General features: G+C 34.5%; 1 protein-coding gene across 8 annotated transcripts in view; it reads left to right on the forward strand.

Annotated features, from left to right (window-relative positions):
* Positions 1–12,633, forward strand: part of LOC129240221 (ecdysone-induced protein 74EF-like) — a 175,096-nt gene that overhangs the window by 129,573 nt on the left and 32,890 nt on the right. The window lies entirely within an intron of this gene.

The raw sequence follows: 12,633 nt of genomic DNA on the forward strand, positions 1-12,633 counted from the left end.
ACCGACCGACGAATCACCGTACCCAACAACCAACTAAACCAATAGAGATATAAGTATATGGCCAGACAGACATCCAGACAATCAGCCAGCTAACCGACCGACTAACCAACAACAATTTTTTTTTATGTAAAATAAAGCGACGAATAGTAAGAAGAAAACAAAACAAATCTGTAAAAATAACACACAAAATTGTAGTTTGAAATATCGTAATTTCCGCTGTGAAACTAAGACTTGCCGCCACATTTTAGTAGTCACACACGTACTCACACTTTTATATATATGCACATAAGTATGTATATAGATGAGCGTGTGCTTACATACAAACGTCTGCCAGTTGTACTTTTGGTCACACTCGCAACAGAGCCGCATTTAACGAAAGCAGCAGCGAGCCTCTCATGCGCCTCTCTGAAACTCCATCGTAGTGCTATGCTGCCGTTATTCGCACACATACATAATCACATGCTTACATACATATGTATACGTATGTACATACATAAATTAGTTTGTGTGGACTCGTTTCATACGCGTAAGAGTTTCCTAACCCACCTCAACAATTTTATCGATTATTGTAAGCAGTAAACAAAAAGTTGCCAGCCTGCTTAGTAATTTCCATCTATTTACTTGAATCCATTTTTGTGGGGCCATCAGGCGGTAGGACTTTGGAGCCTTGGGGAGGCGCACTGTAAAAAAAAGGAATGCACCCTACCGCTATTCTTTCACCGCTGAGTTTTTTCAATTATTTATACCAAATACATACATACATATGTACATATGCACATTCTAGCACACTTTCTGCTTTTATTATGCGACTTAATTTGTAAATATTATGTGAATATAGTATATATGTATTAAATATATATTATATATACATATATATTATAAAAATTGTATAAAATTAATATTTTGCTTTGGAATGGATCTCCTATGTGTATGTATGATACAAGTAAATCAGAGACCCACACGGTTATGACTTTCATAACACAAGTTTCGAGAAAAAAGTTATTTTTTCGCTTTTATTTTTTCAATCCAATAATAACGTTTAAAATCTCCCTTTCATTTAAAGGATTGGCTAAATACTAAAAAGTTCTTCAGTCCAATTTATGTAAATTTGGCGTCATTCTGACTCAACAAGTGGAATGGCAACGAAGTAAATGCCGATTCTTAATGAAAATCCGTAAAGTATTTCTTTTGATTGCCTTCTGTCAATCTTACAGTTATTTGATTTCGACTGTTATAAGCTTTGAATTACTGTTTTTTAAAGACTGCTTTCAAATTCAAACTTAACATGAAAACAAAAGTCTTGAGTGTGGTCTTATTTAGCTGCTAAATAAATAAAAATAATAATTTTGAGATAATAATTTTAGAGAAGGCTAGACTGATTATTGGGAATCATTTGAAACATACATACATATGAAAAATGCATACTGAATATCTCGATAATCGGGTACATCTGCAACTTGCAGCTCAAGACGAACGAAACGAAAAGTTGTTTGCTCATTCCAAAAAAGTCAATCCTAAATTTCCAAAAACCGAATGATCGCATTTGAAAACTTCCAATAAGCAAACAAACATTTAAATGTTCACTTCTTTGAGGAGTTATTATTACTAAGTTTTAAAAGTAAACGTTTTCCGCATTTATAAAGTAAGTTCGTTAAAATAAGCTTCAATCCTGAAAAAACTCGTTCAACTTTGGCTTAAGTTGCAGACATTTAATGGCCAACAAAAGCCAGTTTCCGAGCCAGGGGAAAGATAGTTTCTTGCTGTTCCAATAATCAATTAAGTATCTACATTCGATTCTCTTTATAGGAATTAAACTCCTAAAAAGCTTTTCGAATCTCATCCTAAGAGAGTCCTCATCGAATGACGATTTTTCCAACACAAGTTACAGTGAATAGCTTCTTAAAGGGAAGATGAGCTTTGCTTTGAAGATTCATCAACCCAAAATGACAAATCTTCACCGGGTCTATTGCTTTTAATCGCATGCTGCCTCAACATTTTTTTGTTTCCCTTTTTCACTCCTCTCGGGAGCATAAGACTTGCCTTGCGTTAGTTTCGTTAATCTATTTGATTTCTGCCAGGGTAGGTGATTAGCCTGCCGCTATCAGTTTTAAGTAGTGGGAGTGCCCACCTGTTGTTGCTTAGGAACAACGCCTTCTTACTGCTTGGAGCGCCATCAGTGTGTCACATTTTTCAATCAGAAGGATCACACAGATGGTCGAGGACTTCTCTAAAGTGGTGGGAGAAGGGGGCAGCCGCGGTAACAGCGCATCTAATTTACCTTGAAGAAACCCGAAAACGTTCAGTGAATTGTTTTATGGCATACAAACTTGTATTAAATTTTGAGTAACTTCGGACAAGTGGGACAGTTTTACCTCCGTCGCATGATTGTAAGCCATGAGGTGTACTAGACATCCTGATTCAGTAGTCATTGTATGAGACTCGATACATGAATGCCTAATTGTTGAGAACGTTGAAATATCGTTGCTGAAGGTTGTTCATCAACACTTTGGGCTACAGCAGCAATATTCTCAACAGAACGTCTAATCCGTTTTCTACCCTCGACAGAACCAGTTGTTCTATCGTGTAAAACTATACATCTGTATACTTGATAAATGTGGCAAAGATGGCATAAATAGGTTCCGTTTAGCAATTATTCTCTACTGACATAAAATAGCGAATAGAAACTTAAATTGAAATACTAAACTAAAGCAGGGGGTTTGAGTAATGCACATACATACTAGGCATGTCATTATATGGATCGCGTAAAGATCAATTAAGAATTAGCTGGAAAGTATATGTACTTTTAAATTACCGTCTGAATCTTTTTGTGAAGAAGGCTTAAATGTACATTCATTCTCAGCCTCACAGACTTTAGTTATATATTAGAGATTTTGTGTTTGTATAAGTTTTTTTTTTAATTTTTGTTTAATGTTGTTTTTATATAAATTATTACATTTAAAGGAACCTTGTATTTTCATTCTTATTTGCACGTATACGTGTTCTTTCATAATATAATCTGTTAAATAGAATTCAAACAAATAAGGAAGTCACCCTTCGTCCGGACGAATATACTCGCGCGCGTTTTAGTAAAATTTAGTTTGGGCCGGCTGTTAACTTTTGAAATCACAAAAACTCGTGGACAATGAGAGTTACTGCTTGTAACAGCAGGCAAACGGGCGGAAATTTAATCTTAGCACAGTTTCACTCGATTTCAATAATGATTGTGTCGGGTCTAAATGAGACTGAGGAATGTATGTATGTACCAAATTTAGATGAGTTCCCTGTTGACATAGACACATTTACCCAAAAGTGCGCGAGACACCGCTCATCCTTCAAAACTGTCCTTGCGCCGTATTTATTTTCCTGAACTTATTATTTGTAGCAATTTTAGTAATTTTGCTTCATTTATAACAGAGATATTGCTTTTTTTGTTTTGATGTATTAATTGTATGTATTTATATTATTGTATATATGAACAATGTATTAATTTTCGTGCGAGTTATCGAGCGTACGGATGGACGAACGAACAGACATGCCCATATATATTCCTCTCATCGTTCTGAACACTTTCGTATCCATATATTACATATGTCTATCTAAAGCTGCACACTTTCAAATACTAATATCTTAAATAAATAAAAATTGGCCTCTTGTTGTAAGAAAATAAAAGAATTAAGATGTGTTATAAAATTAAATAGCCGTTAATGTCCTTCTATTCAGACATATTTGTATACTTGTTAAAATTTAGTAACATCGTCAACCACTTTACTACTACTTCTTATTCAAATAGGTCAGGTAAAAGCGTAGAAATGTACAGCAAATATTATGTACCCTTTTTAAATTTCATAAAAAATAGGTTTATTTACATACTATTTAAAATACTCAAATATGCTTCGTAACTACTTCGAATTGAAGAAAAGGTATTATGGAGTTTATATATGAAAAAAAAAAGGAATATTATTTACAACCCTAAATTATTTAGGAACCAGCATTATATATACATATAATTGGCGCGTACACCCTTTTTGGTGTTTGGCCGAGCTCCTCCTTCTATTTGTGGTGTGCGTCTTGATGTTGTTCCACAAATCAGTTTCAAGCCGACTCCGAACGTCAGATATTTTTATGAGGAGCTTTTTCATGGCAGAAATACACTCGGAGGTTTGCCATTGCCTGCCGAGGGGCGACCGCTATTAGAAAAATGTTTTTTATTAATTTTGGTTTCACCGAGCTTCGAACCAACGTTCTCTCTGTGAATTCCGAATGGTAATCACACACCAACCCCTTCGGCTACGGCGGGCGCCAAGCATTAGCACCGGTAATAATATCAGCCTTGAAATCCAACGGAGGATAACTAACACGAGCTACTTTCGACTTTGGATTTGGGACTAGAATTTGAGACGAACAAAAATCACACCCTATAAGTTTCTCATGATGCCCGTCCTACTGTAAGGCGTAGCAGCTTGGATGACGGCAACATTCTATGAGGGGCCCCTTGGAGTGTTCGAGAGAGAATTTCGCTAAACGATTTTTGGACCTTTGCGTATTGACGATGGCGAATATCGCAGACGTTGGAACATGAGCCATTTAAGCATTGAGAGGAAAAAGACATTGTGCAACGAATAAAGGTCCAACTGCTCCGCTGGCTTGGTCATATCGTCCAAACGGATGCAAAGGCTGGAGCTCTGAAAGTGTTCGGTGCGGTACCTGTTAGTGGTACATAGAAGAGGAAAACCAACAATGCGTTGAAAAGTTCAGGTGGAGAAAGACTTGGATTCAAATTGTATGTCCAACTGGTACTGGTTAGGGGGAGAAAGGAACGACTAGCGTGTTTTGTTAAACTCGGTCTAAATTTTTTAAGCGGTTATCGCGCCAATCGAGAAGAAAAAACTATTTCGTGACTTCGTAAACTCGAGTTATAGGTTATATTAGTTTGCGCTATGATATACAAAACCATTGTGCCCAGTTAACAGAGCTCTTTAAGGGGGCAGATAACTGTAAACGGCCATATTTTCCCTGATTTTCATTAAAATTATTTAAAATGAAAAAGTCAATATATTTTTTTCAAAATTGGCATACAGTTTATTTGTACATTAAAATAATATAAAATTTTTTTTTTTATTGTAACCATTTAAAATGTTTTCCCAGAAGGTCGCTACGAGGCTTCTCAATTGGCGGGCATTGTAGCATCGGCGTCAGTGACGTGAATACAAAAAAACCAAAAGTGTTTTTGTTTATTAATGTCATAATTTCTATATGAATTGAACAAAAATGAAAAAAAAATTGCGGAATTAAATGCTTCAAAAAAAATGAATTTTGGGGCGAATTTTCCTACAATTTTTGCTTCGAAAATATTATTTTTTCGAAAAATTGTAAATTCACATAGAAAGTAATATCATAAAAAAGATGTATGCCAAATTTCAGGTAGTTCGGTCAATAACTTTTCGAGTTATCGTGTACGCCAATTCGAAAAATATAGTTTTGAGAAAAACGTGTCTAAAGTTTTAATACATACATACGTAACTATACCTCTCCCAGCGCTCGAACGCAAAGAATAGAGTCGTGTGCAAAAGATGGCACTGATTGCTTATGCATAAACTGGATCTTAGTTTTCAACCTGGCTTCAATTTCCATTCGGTATTTGATCTTCCATCTCGAGTTTCCAGCATAATTTTCATTTCTTCTGGACCCTCTTGGATCAGTCACCTTTGACGGTTCTTCTTTAGCTTTTTTTTTTTAAAGAATATTTGTATTTTCATATAATGTTCAACAATTATGATGTATGCCTATGAAGTAAAGCCTTTTAAATCATACTCTTCGATTGAGAAAATACATATTATTGCTGGAAATAGATTTTAATAGTTTGGTTAGATTTATGAAATGTAAAATTATCCAATTTTCATGAAGAGATTTTTCCCCCTGTTTCTTATAAAATACGTAATTAATAATACTAAATAATCTTGAACATGTATACATCTTTGTTGGCTTAGGCGTTAGAAGGCAAGCGAAATTTAATTTTAAATCAGCTCCGCTATTAGCTGACTAGCTAAGGCTAGAAGTTTTTTTGCATCTATGAAAATAATTCAGTGATCTGTTCTCCAGACTGATACGAGAATAAGATTCGCGATTCTGAAGCTAAGCTACCCGATTTACAAACGTACATATTTAGATATGCTGTAATTTAATGAGGGATAACAAAAAATGTGACTAAAAATGGTTGTTTATTTCTTCGCAAAAATTTTACACTAACTTTATTAGCTAGTGGCAGTGCATTAAGAAATTTGCTCGCGATCAGCCTTGGGGGGAATACCTTCGAATGACCACTGGACAACATTTTTGTCTATTTCATGGATATATGTATGCACAGATATCACTTGTTATTCTTGTAAAGGGTTTTCCAATAACAGGTGTTGTTGGTGAATGGATTGCGCTAACGAGAGATGATTAACGATTTTTTATGGCCGGAATTGATATGGACAACGTTTATTTTCAACAAGACGGCGCTACGTGCCACACAAGCAACGAAACCATTGATCTTCTACGGGAAAAGTTTCCGGACTGTGTTATCTCTCGAGGAGGTGATCACAATTGGCCACCGAGATCTTGTGATTTAACACCTTGTAACTTTTTTCTTTGCGGCCACGTGAAAGAGAAGGTCTACCCCAACAGCCCAGGGTCGATTCAAGACCTCAAAGATGGAATTCGTGAGGCTATCGAGGACATAGGGCAGTCAATTTGCAATTCGTTTATGGAAAATTTCATGAAAAGAATATTGTCCTGTAAGCGTGGTCGTGGTGGTCATTTGCCTGATGTTATTTTCCACTATTAACGGCATACCTTCCTCTTTATAATGAAATAAACATCCGATCATTTATGTTAAAAAATATTATTTTTCTTTGAATATCGAAATAACACCTCTTATTGGAAAACCCTCTATTTCTATTGCATGACATTGGGGCTAGTTTGCGGAAATTATCATCATTTGGTAATAGAATGTCCTTTGTTAGGCCATGGTTACCATCAGAATGATACTTTTTCAGGACAGGAGATCAGAAATCGTTTTGCTCTTCGCCCTTTACACTTAGATAGTCGCTTGACATCCTACAGCGTTAGATGCATGCTTATCAATGTTTTATCACTTGAACACTTATTCAAAGCTTAATGTTTATATAGTATATGACTAGCTGTACCCGGCGCGCGTTGCTACGCCAACAACTAAAATAAATTTAAGAATAATAACTTTAAAGAAAAATCAGTAAACAAATATTCAATTCATTCTAAACAATTTTATTGATTTTCTTTATTTCGAAAAAATCGGTTGAATGGGGCAGAAGTTGCTACTCTGCAGCGCCACCTGGTGGCGAGTGGCAGCAATGAGCATATTCTATTCAAACCTTCTCCGTGGAAAAATACATATATGGTATATACCAATTTTTATAATAATCGGTCCAGTAGTTTTTGAGTTCATCGAGGATATACAGATGTCATTTTTATATATAAAGAAGAAGAAGATTTAATATCTGGTACCATTGACTGTTCAGATCTACTCGGCCAAATAAGTTTTAATGTTCCTAATAGAGTATTTCGCTCTTATAACCAATTTTATTTTGAAGTTCTCAGTTCTAATTACATTAATTTCGTCCCTCTTACAAGAGGACTTGAAGACTTTAATCGTCTTGATTTTGATTTTGCGACCCCAAGGCTTCTATTTAAGTAACTTATTGAGTCTTACTATTTGTCAAACAAACTATCTATTTAATTTTAGTTCCTAAGTTTTTGTTATTTTATCTTGTAAATCTAGTCAGTCAGGTTGTTACCATTGACTTAAATAAATAAAGGAATAAAAAATCCAATTTTTTCCCAAATATTCCCACTGATATACTTCTTCGTACTACTTGTCTTGAATAAGGGTTTAAGAATTTCTTTCTCGAATATTGCTTTATGTGTGGTTTAAAATTGTATAATTTGTATAAAATTAATCATTTCCAGACACTTGAGATTTGGTGAGAGAAATAGCTTTTGTCATCTAAAATTTATGATTTGTTGTTGAAATTTCGACCCATCCATCAACAATGCGACTTCCTTTTTAGATATTTGTTCGACGGTGTATTCTGGTGACCCACTTTTTTCGCCAATTTATTTGAACATCTTATATATAAACCCCGCTTTTAAAGTGATTGACGATAAATATTTTACTCAGCTTGTCATGTTTTTTATAAAATTGCACAATACGCGCGCCGATGGGATGTGGCTTTGACGGCATATTTATGAAAAAACGAAGTGAATTTAATGTCTATGGCAACGACAAAAATTAACGTTTCGCTTTTAAATTGAGAGACTTTAAGAAGAGTCAAATTTTTTTTTGTCATCACCCGTTATTCAAAAACATACTTACATATATTTATGTGTGTGCGCATTTCCTTCAGAGATTTTCAACGGATCACAAAAATTCAACCATACAAACACGTACACAATCTAGACTGGCCAAATGTCAGCAGCAAAAGTTTGTGCCCCACTTGCCAATTGGCTGTCGCAGGCAATACACTTCTTCCTGAAATTAGCCAAAAAGCGCATTCACACACTGGCATACTCTTAGAAAAATAAATAAAATTATGTGTATATGTATGTGCGTGCGTTGAAAATGAAAAGGAAATATGTGCACGGAAACGGTAAGCCTACTCACATATACTGTCTATAGTACATATATTTGTATATATAACCAGGCATATTTACAAAATCTGCCAACAAAATATGCACAACGTCACCACCACCATGAGCTCAATGGCTACAACAACTTCTAGATACATTAAAGATTACTACGCCGCTGACGGCGCTGTTGTAAATGTTGGACTTGATCTATATAACAAACGAAAAAGCAGACTAAGAAGGCAACTGTCCGCAAGCCCGCCAGTCAGCCCATTAGCCTGACGCCCTATGAATATATGTGTATACTAAACCTCTAAAAAAACAATAAAAACAAATGGCATCATGCTTAGCAGTATTTGTTTAGTATATATCTGTGCGCACACGACGTGAGAAAGTGAAAAAGCCCCACAACAAGTCAACAACAGCATTTATTACAAGAAGAGCAACAGCAGCATAGGCAATAACTACCATTGCACAAATGTATAAAAGAATGCTTTTACATACACATTTATATATGAATGCATGGATATAAGTTCGTAGGTATGTGTAAATGTTCGAATATTTGAGTGCCCTCACTTCTGTACAATATATACACATTTACATACATATGTAGTAGTGTTGTTAGTTGGAGGGCTGGGTAGAAATGGTTTCACTGCCTTCTTGATGCGGCTCAGCTGTCGCTCATGCATACACACAATGTAAAGATATTACATTAAGGGAAAAAACCAAAATAAAATTTCCCCAACATGTAGTAGGCCAGACTACAACAAAATTGGCTAGCCAGGCAGAAAGCTTGGAAGTCAAGTCGACTAATGTTCAAACATAACAAAAAATTTCTTGAGGTAGGTTGGGAGCATTATGTACGCGTTTGCTTGTGTGGTTCGATTCAGTCATTGATTGCTGCTGTTAGTTGACTTGCATGACTCTGCTCGAACTATTTATTTGTTGTTAGACACATATAGTAGATTATAGTGTGTTCGTAAACAGCACCGTTGGTAGTTTCATTTTATACGTTGGTTGGTTAGTAGGTAACGTAACGTTGTTGTTACCGCTTATACATATTGCTTATCAACGTCACTAATGAGAGCTGGCGTTATAATTACCCAACTATCACAGAAAATGTATACGAATTTTATATCTGCGAGAGGTCGACAAGTGGAGGGTCGCAAATTTTAATCATGAAAAAGTTTACATTTTTTTTAATATACTTTAGATATTTATTTATGTTTGATTTCTGGAAAAAAAGGAAAAACAAAAGAAGAACTAATACAATTACTATCGATGCCCTGTTGAGCAAAAATATATTATATATATATACATATCCATAAGTATAATATACCCTATGATCAAAAAGTACCGGGAAGGCCATGCTGTTTTCTTCGATTGCCAAGGCGTAGTGCACCATGAGTACCTTCCATCGAGCCAGACAGTTAATAAAGAATATTATTTATCCGTTTTGAAGCGAGTATCGAACCCACTTATCTAACAACCTATTAAGGGCTGGAAGTATCTTGGCAAAATGGCAAACACAAATTTTCAATCGTATTAAAGGAACAATTAAATTATTGGAATTTACAGCGGGCGCATTTCGGTAGAACCCAGACAATTTGACCCGTTTTGACTACTTTCCGTTTTTTTTTAATGTTTATAATTTGTTATAAAAGTATAGCTCGTTGTCTAGCAAAAACTTTATAAACTAAATTTAAAATTTTATACAAAAATTCCTCGGTTTTTAATTAAAATTTCTAGAAATCCCGTTATTTCCCCCCGTAATTTCCCCCCCTGACGATGTTGCGCATTTTTTCGATATAACACATGCAAACATAAAATTGTTACTACGTATGTACATACATATATTTCTAATTAAAGCAGTTTTATGCAGACCTCTGGAATTCATCGCGATCAAACATATTTGCATTTGTATGTGCTTACATATGTATATATGTCAAATGTCAATCCAATTTTATTTATATGTCAAATAAATACAATCCAATTTTATTTGCATGTGTGTAAGTACGTATGTATAAATGGTGCTTACAATATATACCAACTTCATGATTGTAATTAATAAAACTTTCTCACATATATGTAGGTACTTTAGTAGGAGTATCTATAATATGAACGTACGAATCTTATATTACTATTTTCTAACATTCTCGTTTTTTAGTAGAAATTGTAGCAACTGAAACTGTAGAAAACTTCGTAAGCTAAATATTATAAATTTCAATTTAGCAAATCGCATCTTGTTTCCTCCAATATTGTCAGTTGTTCGGCAAAACTTCTTGCCAAATGCAGTCGCATTTACGCCTCCGATCAAAGCTTTCTACATAACAGTATCTTTCAAAACTCTGAATTAAAAATGTATATACCATACATGTGTACATACTCGTACGTACGTATGTATGCATATTGCTTATACATATTTGCTGCAGATGCCGGTTTTATTGTTGTTTCAATTTTTGCACATGCAATGCAAAGAATCGCAAATGAGATTTTATTATGACCTTTTATTTTATGGTAACTAAATACAAATATATATATACACATATGTATGTATGTACATATATGAATATTTTTCCGGAATACCACATTTTCCTGAATACGTGCATCCATACATGCACATAAATTGTGCATACAAATGTAAATATAAGTATATGAAAAAAAATTTGCCTGTTGATTATTTATTTTGTAAACTGATCTTTCATAATTTAGCCATTTGAAACATTCATTCGGACGTACATATCTATATTGAAAATATTTAAAAATATTATATACATACTTCCCTCATCTCATCCTGGTTTTTCGTTAGCAAACTTGATTAAAAATACACACAAAAAATATAATTTTATGGCGAAGAGCGTAGCAAATGCAAATAATTCCTGACAAATTAATTTGCATTCAAAAGACGCCAATATCATTAGAATAAAAGTAAATAAAGCTTCCATGAAAAATGTACGAGTACAGTAGGTTCTGTTTTTATGCGGTAGATACGTTCCGCAAGAAACAGCATAAAGAAAAAACAGCATAAAAAAAGCTACTAGTTCTATAGTAAAACTATAGATACGTTTCAAATGCTAAAACCGCATAAATCTGAAATAATCGCATAAAAAAGGGCACTAGTCCCATATTATTACTATAGATACGTTCCATAGACCGCATGAATCTGAAATAATTAAATAAAATCGCATAAACAAAATATTGTATCTTTGAAAATTATATCTTTATATATCTTCCATACTTGTAGGGTTAGCATTTCTGATGAAATCTGTGATGAGTTTTTGCTTAGCTGGTTTAGAATCTTGTTTATATGTACAATTCCCCATAGGTCGACATGCATTTTGTAATTTAAAAAAAAACCGCACTATTTCAAAACCGCATAAAAAAAAGCCGCATAAAAACAGAACCTACTGTATATTACAGTGATAGAAGAAAAATATTTACTTTTTATCCGGAAGCTATGAAGAAATTATCTACGAAAAATTTACACATCCACATACGCGCACTAATACCACTTTATTTGCTTATACTAAATGTGCACATGGGTAAGCAAGTGCTATTTAGTGAAAAATGGGAACACGGGCAAATGAGAGTGAAATTTCTCTAATTCCGAGAATATGCCTCTCAGAACTCTTTATAAATGCACACATATAGTACATATGGATGTTCATATGCAAAGCAGAATACAACAAAACGTAATCAGCGGGGGTATAATCAAAAAGTAACAATAACAAAAATATTTAAAAAGGCACAGTAATAAAAAACAGAAAAAAATATTACTCGAAAAAAAATACGAAGTCTCTGGCCGCACGGTTCATTTGTGCGTGTGTGTATTATACGAAAGACCTTGAACTTGAGACTAAATTTCCAAAAAGCGCGCATTCACACTCGCGCTGGTAACCGAACGGCACAACAAAGCAGCAGTTAAGCAACAGCACCATTCGACGTTGACTCCGCTGCTATCGCCGCCACCACAGCGAAGAATCCAACAAA

Source organism: Anastrepha obliqua, chromosome 3 (genome assembly GCF_027943255.1).
Source record: "Anastrepha obliqua isolate idAnaObli1 chromosome 3, idAnaObli1_1.0, whole genome shotgun sequence".
NCBI lineage: Eukaryota > Metazoa > Arthropoda > Insecta > Diptera > Tephritidae > Anastrepha > Anastrepha obliqua.